This window comes from Trachypithecus francoisi, unplaced genomic scaffold (assembly GCF_009764315.1).
Source record: "Trachypithecus francoisi isolate TF-2019V2 unplaced genomic scaffold, Tfra_2.0 Lachesis_group15, whole genome shotgun sequence".
Taxonomy (NCBI): Eukaryota; Metazoa; Chordata; class Mammalia; order Primates; family Cercopithecidae; genus Trachypithecus; species Trachypithecus francoisi.
Window position 1 is genome coordinate 73501031 of NW_022681460.1, and position 15598 is coordinate 73516628.

The window sequence follows — 15598 nt, forward strand, 5'->3', positions numbered from 1 at the left end:
CGGCCGCCGCGGCAGCAAGAACAAGGGCACCAGGGGGGTTTCCTCCCCCTCCTCCTCTCCCTCCTCCTCCTCCCCGTCCTCCTTCTCCTCCTCCTCAGCGGTGACTTTCCAGGTGAGCGGCCGCCGCGGCTGCGAGGATCCCCCTCGCCCGCTCGGGCTCGGGCCGCCGCGTCGCGCCCTCCTCCCGCCCCTGTCACCCGGCGGCGGCCGGGAGCTGACAGCCGCCCGAGGGGCTCGCGGCCCGGAGGCGGGCGGCCGGCGGGAGGCGGGCTGGAGGTGAGGGGGTGGAGAGGAGGAGAGCGGGGCGCCGCCGAGCGCCGTCGCTCCCCGGAGGAGGGTCTCCGCGCAAACATCTTCGGTGACTGTGGCACAAGTCTTTGCCAAGTTGTGTCTTGGACCTTGACGCTCCCCGGAGCCCAGAGCAACTTGGAGGGTCTCCCGGCTCGTTCACAGCGTTCCTCCACGTCTCGCCTCTGGGGTGCTGGGTGCAGCCTCGGGGTGCGCGGAGGGCGGACCGGCCACCGCGAGAGCGGAGCGGCGGGAATCTAGGTCCCTCCTCGGCTCGGTAAGTGGCCTGGGCGCTGGGTTTTTCCTGCCTCCTTCTGCGCTGGTAGCTTGTTTCACTTTATATTGGAATCGCCGCCGCCGAACTTCGTTCCCCGCTCCCCGGCGCGTGCCCATAGCCCCTTCCCGGTGGCCCAAGGGTGAGGGTCGGAGGGGGCGGGGATGGGGGGAGACCGTGGGAGGGGTGTCGGGCGCGTGGGGAAATGCGGGGAATACCCTGGCCGCGGATCTATGCAGATGAGGAGAGGCTGCTTTGCGTAATGTCCTGGGGGGAGGGGACCGCGCGGGAGCGCTGGAGGCAGGAATGTGCCTGCTTACTAATGAGCGACGTGCACCGGCGCGCACGGCCCGGCCACCGCTGCGGCTGCGGCGGCCGGCGGCGGCCCGTTGTCAGGTAGCGGGGGAGGGGGCCGCGGCGCGCGGCGCGGGCGGCCGGGCGGGCGGCGCGAGGCCCGGGCCGCCGGCCTGCGGCCGAGCGAGCGCAGCGAAGGCGCTGGCTCTGGGCATTTCAGTGACTCCCTTTACCTCCCGGGCAAGGAAGGAAGGAAGGAGCGAAGGAAGGAAACGAGGAAGGAGGGGACTGTCTCGATGGAAGGTTCAGGCGGAGGCGCCCTCGCCTTGCGGGTGCAGCGGCCGCAGAGCGGCTCTGGCAGCTGCCGGCTGGACCCGCGCGCGTGGAGACGGGTGGGGGCGGTTTGCATGCGTGTTTGTGCGTCTGGCCGGGGATCGGGAAGGGGCATGTGTGTTTGGGCTGTGCACTGTGGGGAGCTCGGTCTGCGCCTTTATGTCTGTTCCCTGAAGTGGGTGGAACGTTGGCCCGTTCCGGGAATGTTCCATGACGTGGTGCAGCCACAGGAAGGGGGTTAACGAGGGGCTCTCTGCCGCGGCAGCACTGCCGGCTGCTATCAAAGCAGATGTGCTGCTGCTCCTCCTCTTTCACCTCCTTTCACCCCCACCCCCCGCCTTTCCATTCTGTGCCTCTGGTACGGGTAGGGGTGAGACAGGAAAACATTGCTCTGGGTGTGTGTGTGTGTGTGTGTGTGTGTGAGTGAGAGGTTGGGGGAGGGGGTGCTAATGTGCATGTGTGGGGTCTGTCGTATTTGTTGGTGGGGGGGGTGGACTCCAAATCCGCTCTGCTACCCCAGCTGTTATCACAGATCGGTGCGCTTTATACGCATGTGCCTCCAGCGTTTGGTCCTTCTTACATAACACAGCCAGTGCAGCAGAGGACATGAGAAAATGCGACCCCAACCCTCCAAACCCAAATTGGGTGAGGGGATAGAAGGTCAGGAAGCGTCTCTGGGTATTGTCCTTCAGGGACTTGGTTCCTAGTGGGGGAAAGGAAGAAGGGAAGGAGGGTTTCTTCAAGTGGCTCCTATCCTCTCTGACTTAAAAGCATCTAACTAAAAAGGACTGCGGGCACTAGTCCTCCCTAACGGGAAAGCTTGTAACCTGCTACCCCAAGGGAACGGGGGCACTTTAACCTCGGGAGGGCAGAGAAGAGAGAGGGTCCTTAATCAAGACACTTGGAGGAGAGGAGCAATAATGTGTTGGCGGCAGATGGGGGGCGCTGGGGATGACTTAGAGGAGAACAGAGGAATCTCTTGATAATAGGTTTCACTGGAGGCCTTAGGACACCTGTAATGGCTTAGCATTCACACAGGAAGCTGTGTGTGCAACTGACATTGCAAAACCCTTATTCTCTGCAGAGTTATTTAGGCCTAAAATGAATATAGAAAGGCTTGTTTCCTGTACTTTCATTATAATGGAAAATTTGAACTGATTTTTCTCCTTATTTTCTGCCATTTAAAAAATAACTCAATTTACCTCCAAATGAATATTGGTACTCGCCCCCAACCCTAAAGCTAGACCTCAATAATTCACGAGAGAACTGTTTTTCTAGCATACCCAGAGCCCTAGTCAAGGGCTATCGATTTTTCTCTTCAGTACAGTTGTTTCTTTTGTAGTGCATAATCAAGCCCAGAAATTACTTGAAATATTAATAAGATCCATTTTAATTAAATTTGCAATGAGCTGTCCTCCTAGAAAAAGGCCATTTAACTTTATCAGAAACGTTTCCTCCAGTGATATAGTAATATTTGGTGATATTTGTCCTTGAGCAAACCAAGTTATTTTAAATATTTGCACATATAGATCACATATGTTTGCTACATATGTAGCAAATGCCTCATTGCTTTTTCACCTTATAAGAGTGCCAAAAGCAGAATTTTAACAAAGTAGATTGTGGAATGAGTAGATTGGGTTTGATTTTTAGGATATAGGCCAAATGGTTTATCAGAACAGAAATGCCCTTTCTGTGAGTAAAGTGAGTATCATTTTCATTATTAAGAGAAAATTCCCTGTGGAACCCTAAGGAGTCATGGTACCAAATGACAGCTGTACATTTGCATTGTGAACTGAAAAGGAGTTACCAGTATTTACTTAATGATAGTGTGTTTGTTTCAAGTGTCATAATCCCTTTTGACCACTAGGTTTGAAATATGCAGTATATTTCTTATATACAGAAACGTATTACATTATAATGATGACTCTTTTGAACATTGTCTGAGCCAATTTCTTGCGTTGAGCATAGGTCAGGTATAAAACAAAATTTGCTCATGGCATCTGTATTTTTGTTACAGTGATTGTATTTTATGTGGCTAACTTTATTAGAGATGGTTTATATTTATACAAGGATATTCAAGAGTAAATTGATGTGTGACTGATTCAGGGACAATTTTGGGAATGGTGGTATATTAATGATCTTACAAATTTAAGATCTAACTGACTTTTAATTGGTTAGATCCTTGTAGAGGTGTTTGGTAAAATACCACTGAAGTACATAAAACATTTATATATTCCTATTTAACATGGAATGTGGAAATTTTCCTATGTGTATATCATCACATAGGAAAATAATGCTCTTTGATTACACTGAAAGATTAACCAGCAGAATATTTTGATTGATCAGGCTCCTTTGCGTGAGATGTGTTTGTGAATGTTCTTGTTACCATGAAAACAAAACAGAGGACAGTATATATGGAGACATTCCTTGTGGGGTAATGGTGCATGTGTCTGCTTGAACTTTTGGCACTTTGTCACTATTCAGAAAATCAGGTTGACTCTTTTATGCTGATTTAATTTAAAATGAAAAATCTTATTCCAGAATTTGCCTTTTTTTTTCGAAGCAGGGCTCATTTTAACAGCAGCAATAACAAATAACCCTTTGTGTTATACACTGTATTGGGTTTCAGTTTTTGAATTATAACAAGTACACTATTTGAGTTGGGTTTCAGTTTTTAAATTATTATCAATAATTAGCTAAAGTCAATTTGAAAGCTTCACATAGCAAAAGTAATTTTAAAGAATGATAGAAAATGTTAGTTGGCATGAGTGAAAGTATAATCCATAAGGATGTAAAGTAATTTAATAACTGATGTGGTAATTATTATCATAAGGGAAAAGTGGCTGAGGTCAACTGGATGTATGGTTGTGGATCAGACAGGCTACTCATCTCCTGTTTGTTAAAAATGAACACTGTTTTCACATTTTGGTATGTGATCAGCATCAGCAGAACTCTCTCTTGGTCTATACATTAATTCTGTAGGTGGAGAAACGGTTCACAGTTTAAATATCTACCTGAAAATTTCAATGATATGCTTCCAGTTCATGGATTTATATGTGAATTCATCATCAATTCATATTTTGGCTAAAACTTGGGATTTAACTGTTACAACTTTTAAAGTGATATTATAAAAAGGAGCACTGGAAGTTTCCTAACTCAATGAAATTAAGGTTTCATAAGGAACTTCAAACCATCCAGAGTGTATGGATTCGCTTTAACCATACAGGCAGATCCTTTATTAATATGGAGCTAAACTTTAGTGAATATTCAAGTGAGTACTCTACTGTGAAACCTGTAGGATTTACAGTGTTTGAAGTTGTGGATGAACACAGAGGATTAAAGAAAAATAGGAAAACTTTATGAAAATAAGATCATGCTTGTTTTAAAGTAATTGTATGAGAAGTAATATTTTCTCTTTGTTCCTGGTATTTAGTGACAGTTAAAAGCATTGCTTTCTGTATGATATTTATAGCAATGCTTCTGAAAAAAAGGTTGAGTAAACCAGTATTTGTAGCTATGAGATGCCATTAACTAATTTGGGAAAACATTTTAGCACTTTATTATTGTGTCACAACTCCGAAATCATCGTGAGAAAGAGGATAACATAGCATTCTCAGTCTGTGCAATCTTTGGCTTATCTAAGCCAAATTGTGAATATCGACATTAGATAGACACAGGCCTAAACTGGCTTCATGACTACATTTAGAATAGAATGAGAACTGCCTGATATTTGGGTTACTATTGTCTAGGCCGAATTTGTGCTATCTTAACATACACTCCCATCACTCATCATTTGAGGTATTACCTATGACATGTGATCTATTCTACAAGTGTCTATTATCTTAGATTTCCAACCCCCTTAAAACTTGAGATCTAATTGTTTAGATCTATCTGAGAAAGTACTTTGGAGAAAGGAAGAGATGGACATGATGTTTATGTGCCTGAGGGTGATTCTCGGCCGAAAGAAGAGGTGGTCTCACCTGCTACTTCTGGGTCATAGGGGGATGGAAGTAAGTTCAGGAAGTACCCAGGGCCAATCTTTTTGACTTTTCACTTATGTATAATCTTAATCCTCTATTCAGAGTACTATGACTGGTGCAGTATTATTGTTGGTCAATGCAATTCACTCTCTCAGTCATTCAACAAGTATTTCCTGTAGATTAGGCCTTCTGCTAGACATGCAGGGTATAAATAATGACCCGAACCACTAAAGGAGCTCCTTTCCAGGAGTTAAAAACAAGCCAGTAGGGCTGATAACAAGAGAAAGGTAATGCAGGGCCTTGAAGGAAGGTTGACTGCAGGCATGATTATCCAACCTGACAAATGTGAGGACTGCCTTTGGCAAATCAGGACACATCATGACCCTCCAAATGACCATGTTACAGGTTGATCCTTGGAGAAGGAATTTTGAGGGGCAGGGCCTTGAAATTGGAAGAACCTTGGTAACGCATGTCTCTTCTCAGTGCTTCCACATCAATTGTCTTGGAGCATATGGAATTTTTAATGACTGTATATATAACAACTTCAGTTTGAAGGATTTACCTGTAAATTAACTATTATTATTTGCAGATTTTTAAAATAACAAATAATTTGTTTTAAAAATACTTATTTGGTGCTCCAGTTAACAAAAATGGCCAGCATCATTGATTCAATTAATAAATAAGTACCAATTGAGAAGTCTTTACAAGGTCACTGTGTGAAGTAACCAATTAATCTTTGGAACCCTGCATGAGCTAGATCTACATATTTTCAAACAACTAGCAAGGGACTGAGACATTCAATTATCCCAATAATTTCTCCTCATAATTGCAAATATCAGGATCTTTGGAGAAATTTAGATCTGATTTCTTACTTTCCATGTGATTAGGGGTCTGTGTGACATGAAAATATGAGTAGAAACAGAGGTTAGTGAAAAATCACTTTCCTTTATTTTGTCCATTGCATCATTTGATTACTTTTTTTTTTTCCGTTTTATAATTTATATAATGTAGGAAAATCAATTTGGGTGACAAAAAGAGTCTTTTTAAATTTTTATTTATTTATTTGAGACGGAGTCTTACTCTGTTGCTTAAGCTGGAGTGCAGTAGTGCGATCTCAGCTCACTGCAACCTCCACCTCCTGGGTTCAAGCAATTCTCTGCCTCAGCCTCCCGAGTAGCTGGGATTACAGGTGCTCGCCACCACGCCTGGCTAATTTCTTTATTTTTAGTAGAGACGGGATTTCACCATCTTGGCCAGGCTTGTCTTGAACGCCTGATCTCAGGTGATCCACCCACCTTGGCCTCCCAAAGTGCTGGGATTATAGGTGTGAGCCACCGCGCTGGGCCAAAAAGAGTCTATTTTATGTAGTAGTTCCAAGCTTGGGCTCTGCAGTCAGCTCAAGAGTCAGAATGAGCAACAGAGATAAAAGGATGATGATTTCCAACTTCAAACATTTTACAATCTAGAAGAGACATGACTTATAGTAAACTTTATTAAAACTTACAAGTGGGAGTAGAGTATAAATGAAAGCAGGATTTTTTCCAACTGGAAAGATTAGAGGGTTCTTATGAGAGGAGGGGATTCTTTTTTTTACTGAGGACCTTGGATGTTAAGTAGAATTTCATTGAGTAAAGAAGGGAGGCAGGAGCTCCCCATACTCTGACCTGGAATGGGAGGGGACAGGGATAGTGCCAGGGCAGAGGAGGAGTTGGGAGCCTGGAAAGGTACATAGCTCCAGATCTTTTGGTGCCTGGAAGACCTGCAGAGAAAGCTGGGCATCACTGAAGGGTTTTGAGCAGCGGAGTGGTGCTGTAAAGTGTGTCTTTCAGAAAGCTTATAAGGGTACATGGGATGAATATCTTGGTGGCAAGGAGACAGTTAGATTGCCAAAATATCCTAAAGAGAAGTAATGAAAGTTGCCCCTACTGAACGATAATATGAATTCTTTTATTCTGTTAATTGATGTGTTTAAAAGTACCCTAAAAATCATAAGTAACAAAAGTGATTAAAATATTTTGTTAAACATGGCCAAATGTGTATGACAGGTTGTCAATTTGAACAACATTATAAGTATTGCATTATTATTTTAACCCAATATAATTTTTTTTTTTTTTTACTACGGAATATATTTATAGATATGAGTAGTGAAAGCTGACCATCAAACACCAACTTGCAGACATGTTTACACTTAAAATTACAAGGTAATTATATGTTTAGGAATACATGTATGAGGAATGGAGCAGTGATACATTTCGTGGTTAGTTGGAATACTGCTTTTTAATTGATACTCAGCTGTATCTAAATCATTACAATACTGCACAGATAGTGTAGCACAGTGTATTTGAAATGCAGCACTTTGTTGGGCAAAGATTTATTTAATGGTTTCATTTTCTCTGCAAAACAAAAAAAAGCAGGAGATAATCGAAGCTCTTATTATTTGCATTGTGGCAGATTTCACTTGAGTTCAGAAGCCTAGGAAAAAGGTGGGACTTTTGAAAGTAGGGCAGTAGGTAAATGTAGACACACCTTCATTTGTATTTGATTAGGGATCTGACAGCATGCATATGTTGTGTACAGGTTTGCACGTGTGCATACACACATATACAAATTGTAGAAAACCATAGGTGTTCTGTGAGAGAGAAAATTTTGCTACTTATACAGTGTGACTTCTCATCCTGATAGTTGCAGAAAATATTTCTTTTAAAATGGAGATTAATGTCTAATTCCATATAAAGAAGATTATAGGAAAGGTGATTTAAACTGTAAGTAGCTTTGTTCACTAAGACGCTAGATTTATTTGAAACAGTGTTTTATTTCTTTTGGAAGGCAGACAACTAGTTTAATAGTGTACATATGAAACGCTAATTTGGCTTGTTAATTGGATGCAATTAAATTGAGGTTATTTTATACTGCTTAATTGTTAGAAAATTACATGCGTTGCCATGCCTGTGTAATGCGAAGCAGAAGCGGAGGGTATAGCTGGAGTGGGGCTGGGAGGGGCGCAAGATCTAGTCCTGTCTTTGCAATTAACTTTCTGTGAAAATTGGAAACAAGTCATCGAAGCTCTTTGGACCTCATTTGGAAATGGAAGAGATTGGAACAGATGGCTCCTAAAGCTTCTTCCAGCTCATATTCTATCAGTTTATAAATTCTACTTTGTAGTTGTAGAGAATGCAATGTCATTATATTCTGTAATTATGGTATTACAAGGATGAACAAGACACTTAAAAAAATCAGCACAGTGCCAATTTAGCAAATCCGTTAGAAGGAAGGCAATTTCGGCTTAAAGAGCACTCACCTGGCCGGGCGCGGTGGCTCAAGCCTGTAATCCCAGCACTTTGGGAGGCCGAGATGGGTGGATCACGAGGTCAGGAGATCGAGACCATCCTGGCTAATGTGGTGAAACCCCGTCTCTACTAAAAAATACAAAAAACTAGCCGGGCGAGGTGGCGGGCGCCTGTAGTCCCAGCTACTCGGGAGGCTGAGGCAGGAGAATGGCATAAACCCGGGAGGCGGAGCTTGCAGTGAGCTGAGATCCGGCCACTGCACTCCAGCCTGGGCAACAGAGCGAGACTCCGTCTCAAAAAAAAAAAAAAAAGCACTCACCTGTGCCAGGCTCCATCCCAGGCTGTCTCCCCACATTACATCACTTAGTCCTAACAACCACCCTGAGAAGATTTGGTTTTTTATCTTGATGTGTACACTTAAAGAAACTTCCATTCAGAAAGGTTTTTGCAGGGATGGTTTGATAGTCATTGGTGAAGCAGGATTCGAACTCAGGGTTTTTTGGCTCCGAAAATGCTTTGTCTTTTTACCATTTCATGCAGTATAACCAATTGTTTACACATCAAAATTATTTCAAATATTTAAAAAAGGTCAACCATATTTATCACTTAGCACAATGTTTCCCCTTAGTAGTATATGGATAAACAGGTAGCCTATGGGATTAAGAACCTGGATTTGAAGTCAGACAGAATAGGGCAAATTCCAACTCCACTACCACCTGGGGGAATTTGGATAAGTTACTTAACCTCCCTGAAGTTACAAAATGAGGATAATACCCATTCAAGGGTCATTGTGAAATTTTTATGAGAATGTGTGCACCCATCTCAATGAGCACATAGTAAACGTTTAATACCTGGTAGCTATGGGTTATTATTAACAAGGTATTAGACCACAAGAAAAACACAGGACAATTCAAATTGTTGTGACAGTAAACTATTAAATTTTCAAATGGTCCATTAAACTCTTGACTGAAATGGTTTAAGAAACAATGTTAGAATGACATGGTTTCACATTCGACAGTTAACAAATGGAAACATCAATTAAAATCTGGGGTGTTTCTCACTGAGCCCAGCCAGTGCTGTGCCAATGAAGTGAACTTAATTCTCTGATTCTTTGTGGAAAATCATTCTGAAGTTTTTGCTCTAAAAATAGCTTTTGGGGCCTGAATTACCCAACTTGAACTTCTGTGCAAGAGCTAGAGGACCAGTGATTACTCGTGGGGCCTTGGGCCTACTTAAGAGATACAACTTGGGTGTTCACAGGACTGTTAACTTTAATTTAAAAAAATTTATTAATTCAACAGAGATGTATTAAACACCTGCTCTGGGAAAGGTGCTGCTCTAGACACTGGCGATCCATCAATAGACAAAAATAGTTAAAAAATAAATTGCTTGCCTTCATGGAGTTTACATTCTAGTAGACTAATTTAGAAACTTTTTATGGCTAATTCAGTCACTGTATTACTTTTCAGTTTTTACAGGAATCTCTGCTTTTATAGTGGTCTCTCTTAACCCAAATAACATTTAAAGAAACATTGTAAGACTTATTAAATCACTAATGAAATACCCCATTTATTTTATATATATGTGGATGTATGTAGGTACATATATTTCATAGTAAGGTAGTTTTCGACACCTAAATATATAGCACTAAATTTTTTAAAAAATTCATTTTTATGGTTCAGCATTATGGCCCGTCATACCTGTAGAATTAGGTGCTGGTGGCCAGGTGCAGTGGCTCATGGCTGTGATTCCAGCACTTGGGGAGGCTGACGTGGGTGGATCACAAGGTCAGGAGTTTAAGACCAGCCTGGCCAATATGATGAAACCCCATCTCTCTTAAAAATACAAAAATTAGCCGGATGTGGTGACACGTGCCTATAGTCCCAGCTACCTGGGAGGCAGAGACAGGAGAATCGCTTGAACTCGAGAGGTACAGATCGCCTCACTGCACTCCAGCCTGGGTGACAGAGTGAGACGCCGTCCCAAAAAAAAAAAAAGAAAAGAGAGAGAGCGAGAAGAGAATTAAGTGCTGGCTGTTTTATTGTGGGCAAGGAAAAAAAATGGTTTACAAATGACACATCCTTTTTTTTTTCTTGAGACAAATTCTCGCTGTGTCACCCAGGCTGGAGTGCAATGGCGCGATCACGGTTCACTGCAGCCTTGACCTCCTGGGCTCAAATGATCCTCCCGCCTCAGTCTCCTGAGTAGCTGGGACTGCAGGCTGGTACCACCATGTGCGGCTAATTTTTGTGACCCATTCTCTTGTTAAATGCATTTATAAGCTTACCAAAGTGAAGTAATTAAACAAATTATATTCAGAATTTATATTTTTAATTTTAAGTGAATTATTCATCTTTTAACCGATAATTTTTGCTATAAAATTTCTAGTGGATTAGGATGATTTCACTTTCACAAAAGTGTGCTCAATACAGTGTATGACATGTGCTGGGCATACAGTTGATACTTGGTGGATGTTTAAAGTCATAATTCATTCTCAAGAAGCTTACTGTCCAAATGGTAAGGAAAAACACCTGCTACACTGTAAGATGAGGGTCATGAGAACCAGATGAAGGAGATCTTCCAGGAGCTCAAGTCCTGTCTGTCTTTGTGCCAATAGCCAGAGCTCATTAGTCTGTGCACCTTTATTTTATTATTGTTTTGTGACAGGGTCTCACTCTGTCACCCCCACTGAAGTGCAGTGGTGCAATCTGCGCTCACTGCAACCTCCGACTCCCAGGCTCAAACGATCCTCCCACCTCAGCCTCCGAAGTAGCTGGGACTACAGGCACCCGCCACCATACTGAGCTAATTTTTGTACTTTTTGTGGAGACAGGGTTTTGCCATATTGCCTGGGGTGGTCTCCAACTCCTGGGCTCAAGCCATCCACCTGCCTTGGCCTCCCAAAGTGCTGGAATTACTGCACCCAGCCTGTCTGTGCACTATTAAGTGCTTCTTGGCACATTCGATTTTAATGTTTTCCAGGAAACAAGTGCCTCCATGTGTCCCTCCAGCAATCCCAAACATCTCTTAAACATAGTTGCGGGCTCCCCAGGCTCTAAACTCCCCATTTGTTTTTGCAGCAAGTGAACAAATATAGGGCCTTTTTGAATTATGTTTCTCCCTACAGTTGGATAGGTCAGCTTATAGTTGAACTGGGATTCTTCCACCTAGGACAGCTTTCTTTGACAATATTTTGTTCAGGGTGCTCTAAGAAGGACACTGTGTGAAGGTGGCTGTTGCTCATGAGTCTGGGGTTTGAGGAAGCATTGTTTCTTGGTGTGCCTGTTTGGATCAATTAGGTGTGAAAGAGGGAGTGTATTCCTTTCCCCCACTACGCACCCTTGCCCTATGTAGGCCAAGACAAATGGAAGAGGAAAGGCTGGGGTGAAACGGTTTCCTTTCATGCAAAGCAAGTGGTGAAAGCCTCCGTCTTTGCAACTCAGCAATGTCCCTTGGGATGGTCTTGATGGCTGGTAGACTACTTTTTGGATAGATCATGGGAAATTCAGCTTCTAATTATCCATGGAACAGTTATCAAACTTTATTTTTCTTTCTTCGCTGATACTTACATTTTAATAAATTCACTTTCTTTAAACAAGGGGAAAATCCAGGGTTATAAGCATTCAATTTATTTTCTTGTCAGTAGTCATGTGTCAAAGTTTATGTTGGGAGAGATATAGAGATATAGCCTTTTTGGGTAAAATGAGGATTTCAGATATCTTTTCTGCTCTTGTGAGGCTGTGCTCATTAGAGCCTACACTGGAGCTCTAGAGAACACCAGAATGAATGACTTGAAACTCTGACCCCACTAGTTGATTGCTTGCCTTATTATTGATTTTCAAAAAGATTCAGGCCAAGAGGCTGCACCTCTGTTATATTTCATTATTTCTTCATCCGTAAAAATGAAGCATTGTTTATAGCACTCACCTACCTCCTGGGAATACAGCAGGGTAACACAAGAGAATAGGAGTGGCTATTTTTAGTGTGTAACAACACTAAGTTTTGAGAATAATTCAATTGTTGAAAAAAATCTGATACATGGCAATACAATGGTGACAAGGGTTAGTAGAGTGTTGTTGAGATAATTGACTGATATTGATGCAATTTATTACAGGCCTATGTAATTGTCTTATAAGTACCGTGCGCTAACCGATTGCGCCACTGGAGCCACTGGCCTATGTAATTGTTTTCAGAAAGATAATGGTCAGCAGTTCCACAGCTTGTTATAGTATCTCCTGATGGATTTAAATTTTGTGTAGGTCACTAATGCACTCGTGTCACAAAGTATTCAGATACTTGTACCCACATTCAAACAAAAGAAAAGGGATCTAAAGACATTTGTTTTTGGATTTGTAATCTGTTTACTTTTTCAAATGACCTCAGTACTATTCGTGATAAACTTGGTGCCCAAATTCAATCAAGTGTAAATTTTAAAATGGGTCAAGTGGCTGAGAATATTCTAAATGACCTTTTAAAATAATAATCTGACGGTATAGAATATAACAAACAATTAGACACTGAGTGTGGAAGTTGAATTTTCTAATGGGCAAAGTCCAAGTCTGTCCAGTCATCAGTTGGTTTTTGGCTATGTTTGGTGGGAGTTTGCTAATGTGAAACCTAATGATGTCTGAAAATGGTACTGAAGGGTATTAATAGCCATCTGGAAAAATTTTACATCTTCACAAATAATCCCAAGAATTTATACCGTGAAGACATTATCCTGATAGTTCTTCTTTTCCTGTATTCTTATGGGCGATGTAGGATGAGAGCAGTATGAAGCAAACAGAAGACATTTTGAAATTAATCACAAAATTTCCATGGCTTTGAAGCCTGCTATTGTTATACTCACCCTTCTTATAGCTTTAAAATCAAACAATGCCAAACAGTATATCTAACAGTTTTAATTTCCTTGGAGCCAAATTGATTTGGTTTAAATTTCATTTCAAATTTTTACAGTATGCCACACAGTTGTATACATCAGGCTACTATTCTTATTTGTATTTGACATGTAAATATTTGTGAATGGAACAGGCATGAAGAAATGAAATTCTGAGGTTCTTTTGGAACATGCAAATGACTGCTTCCTTATTCAGTGCAACCTGTTCCCAGTGCTTTCTTCCCGATGGGTCAGCTTTTGGTTTTGAGCAGGCTGCATCATCAGTCCCAGTTGAGCTTTTTGTGAGAAATTTTACTTCTTCCTTTCATTGTGATACAATTTGTGGTACTTCAACGATGCCTTATTTAGGGCATCTCTTAAAGTGTCTAATTTAAATATGCTGATTAATTTTCTTAGGTGTAGGATCTGATGTATCAGTTTTGGTTTGTCAACTGGTGACAGGACACTCTGCAATGTAAAGTTTCTTACAGAATTTCAGGATTAGATAAAACTATTGGAGGCATCATTTAATCTTTAACTGAGCGAGAAATCACTTAGGACAAATTACCAAGGCCTGCTTGCATTCAGTTTCTACTTCAACACCTTTTTATTTCTCAGGGAGGCCTATTCCGTTCTTGGACATTTCTAGTTACCAGCAGTTGAGCCCTTTCCAGCTATCTAGAACAAGTTTACTCATTGTCTTGCATGATAATCCTACAATTATTTAAAGATAGCCATCTTGTTCACCTTAAGTATTCTTTTCTCTAGGGTAAATATTCCCACTTCTTCAACTAGACCTCATAAGATGTTGTTTTCATTTTTATTTTATTAATTTCCCAGGGATCAGATTGTTCATGTCTGAAATTTACTCCAGGCTGAGTTTTCTTTAATAACTCCTGAAAAATAAATTGCTTATTACCATTTACTTTCCAGGAGACAGCCTCTTACCAACTGGCTTAGAAATGTTTTACAGAAAAGGACTAGCCATGCTTGCTGAGACTTTTTATGTAGTATAACTAGAACAGAGTTGGAATGTATAATAATGTAATGCAAATTGATTTTTAAAAATATAATTCTTGAGATTCTGGTATGTGCAAGATATATGGGAATATGAAGTAGAGTATAAATATACATAGAATATAAATGTAAGTAGAATATAAAATATAAAGAAGAGTCACTATTCTCATCATCAGGACTTTTATAATCTACCCTATTGAGGAAAAGAATGATGTAAGGGAAGCAGTAACTAAAAGAAGCAGGTTAAGTACCATGAGAGAGGCACATGTGACGTACTGAGAAGGTGCAACATCAACCCTGGCTGAGGTCTCAGGAGAGGTTTCATAGCAAAAGGAAATGCTTTACCTGGGCACACACACCAATATGGGAAAGTGTCAAGAGTATTTTCCGAGAAGCATTTCATTTGAGGGAAGCATAAAATACGTATTAAGTAAATGTTGGTGAGAAAGTTAGGAAGAGTGGGATATATGGTCTAAAGACTCATATTCTAGCTTAAGGGGTTTGAACTTAAAACGATAGATAATGGTAGATGTAGTGTACTCCCATTGAGAGTTTGGTTCCTGAATTGTACGGTTCTGTAACTACATACGCAACTTAATGAAATGAAACAAACAGATAAAAGATAAGTATGTGAAAACTATGCAGATAATTCAATTGCATTTATAAGTAGCAGGGAGTATAAGACATGTTTGCTTTGAATTGGCATATTATTTTTATGTACTGTCTGTGTCCTAGAAAGCCAGCAGTCTTAAGGATGGTAAAGAGAAGGTTATAGTTTTATGGGTAGTTTGTTAGAAAAATAAAGCCACTGAGCTTGAAGATACCAAAGTAGAAAAGGGTTCTATTGGAACCAAAGATTGTGAAGCAAGCAAGTAGGTAGGTAGGTTTTTCGTAAATGGTTCATTCATTCTTATATGTTCATGAGTGTGTGTATGTGTGTGTGATTCACTTCTCTCTTCATTCCTATATATATCTGTTCAGTCAGTGAGCTCCCTTCCTTTCATTTCATCTATTTAATTTGAGCTGGGCTTTGATTTGGGAAAGTACTGGCTCTAGAGGAACAACACAGTCGTTCAGTGTGTAATGGAAATAGGATGTGGACCTCAGAAAGAAAAGAGTCCTGCTTTTGTCATCACATTTATTGGGAATCAGTTTTCTGGAAAAACAACAAATGATTGGTGAAAGCTCATTGGAGAAGGATATTACTCAATTTGGTTATTGCTAGAGAAGAGTGAAAATTTAGTATGCC

General features: G+C 41.3%; 1 protein-coding gene across 3 annotated transcripts in view; it reads left to right on the top strand.

Annotated features, from left to right (window-relative positions):
* Window positions 1–460: 460 nt before the first annotated feature.
* Window positions 461–15598, top strand: part of HIVEP2 (HIVEP zinc finger 2) — a 198756-nt gene continuing 183618 nt past the window's right edge. For 2 of the 3 annotated variants that reach the window (XM_033235238.1, XM_033235236.1), the window contains exon 1: window positions 852–958. The gene's annotated coding sequence lies outside the window, so the exon portion shown is untranslated. Of the gene's footprint in view, window positions 566–851; window positions 959–15598 lie in introns of those variants that run through there. The other variant, XM_033235237.1, reaches the window with a different exon arrangement.